This window comes from Aotus nancymaae, unplaced genomic scaffold, assembly GCF_030222135.1.
Source record: "Aotus nancymaae isolate 86718 unplaced genomic scaffold, 86718_ANA_hifiasm-v0.15.2.pri h1tg000003l, whole genome shotgun sequence".
In the NCBI taxonomy this organism is placed as follows: domain Eukaryota; kingdom Metazoa; phylum Chordata; class Mammalia; order Primates; family Aotidae; genus Aotus; species Aotus nancymaae.
Genome location: NW_026988414.1, coordinates 76239082 through 76240805, shown reverse-complemented (window position 1 = coordinate 76240805; position 1724 = coordinate 76239082).

The window sequence follows — 1724 nt, the reverse complement described above, 5'->3', positions numbered from 1 at the left end:
ACACACAGGCCTGGCGTTTTCTCAGCCTGTAACCTGGGACTCGAACCCAGGACAGTGATGAACAGCGCTATGCCAGGCAGACTGGCAGGAACCCGAGGCCCAATAGTATCCCTTATAGCAAAAGAAAACCCTGGCGTCCACATTGCATTTAGTTATCCTGTCTTCTGAGTGCCCGTTCATCTGGCACGGTTCTTCAGTGTTTCGTTGTCTTCTGTGATGTTGCCCTTTTTGACAGATACAGGCCAGTTCTTTTGCAGGTGATTTTGGTTTGAGCATTTCTGGTTTCCTCATGATTAGATTCAGGTTCCGCATCACGGTGGGAACGCCTGGGAAGTGATGCCGTTCTCTTCTTACACAGCCTATCAAGAGACACACATCTGGGTGGGTGCGGTAGCTTACACCTATAATCCTAGCACCTTGGGAGGCCAAGGCAGGCAGATCACTTGAGGTCAGGAGTTCGAGACCATCCTGGCCAACATGGTGAAACCCCGTCTACTAAAAATACAAAAATTAGCTGGGCGTGGTAGTAGGTGCCTGTAATCCCAGCTACTCAGGAGGCTGAGGCAGGAGAATAGCTGGAACCCAGGAAGTGGAGGTTGCAATGAGCTAAGATGACACCACTTCAATCCAGCCTGGGTGACAGAGCAAGACTCTGTCACCAACAAACAAACAAATGAGAGGCGCCCGTCTGTAGCGTCATCCTCGGGCACTGACTTGCATCGCTTGGTTGAGGTGATGCCCGCCAGCCCCCTCCCCTGTAAAGTTACTGTTTCCCCTTTGCAATGAATAAGCAAACGCCAACACTGAAAGGTCAGGTTGAGGGAGGAAGCCAGGAAGAACGCGGAGCAGGAGCAGCTGAGAGACCGGAGGAAAGCAGGAGGGGCGGCAGGAGCGGGGCGGGGCCGGCATTTGGGGCCAGCGCTGCCGAGAGAGGCCGAGAGACCGTGCTGAAGAGGTTGAAGAGTGTCCCTGGGAGGCAGGTGCCACCTGCAGGTGGCGGGCATGGAGTTAAGCCAGGTTCGGGTGGCGCAGTGGGCGCGGAGCCAACTCCTGCTAAGCAAGTGTGAGCGGGAGGCGGGAATAGAGACGACCGGGAAACGCCTCTGTGGGGAAGGTGGTCTGTGGCTGGGCAGAGAGGGACAGGTGGGGACGGAGAAGCATGTGGGCAGGGAGGACAGTTTTGAATAGATGGAGGGGACTTAGGACATCTAGAATGTGACAGGAGGGAGCCAGATGAGAGGCGCAAGTCCTAGGAGAGGGGTGAAATCCACAGGGTCCCAGGTGGGAAGTGGGAGCAGATGACAGCAGACGCGGTGGTTCTGAGGCTGTCGTGGGGGGTGCTTGTCAGAGCCCAGCCTGATGGGGCAGGTGGACAGGGACTGAGGAACGGCCAGGCGTATAGAGGAGAGTGGGCCATGCTGGAGATGACCTCTGGGGTCATCCTGGGGAAGCGGGGAGGGCGGGCTGCCCAGAGGTGAGGTGGCTGGCAGGTGGCGAGGAGGGCAGGTCCAGGGTTCCGGCCGTGAGACTGTCCCCAGCAGCTTTATCTGCCTGGTGCAGATGGACAAGGCCAATCGGGGTGGCAGGGCTGGGACGTTCCAGGAAAGCGGCTGGACGAGGAGGGTGGTGAAGGCTGGAGGGGCCTGAAGGACGAGGTGGAAGTGTAGGGAGTGCAGGGTCAGTGGTGGGTCTCAGCGATGGGAGGCAGGGGATGGCCTTCCAGG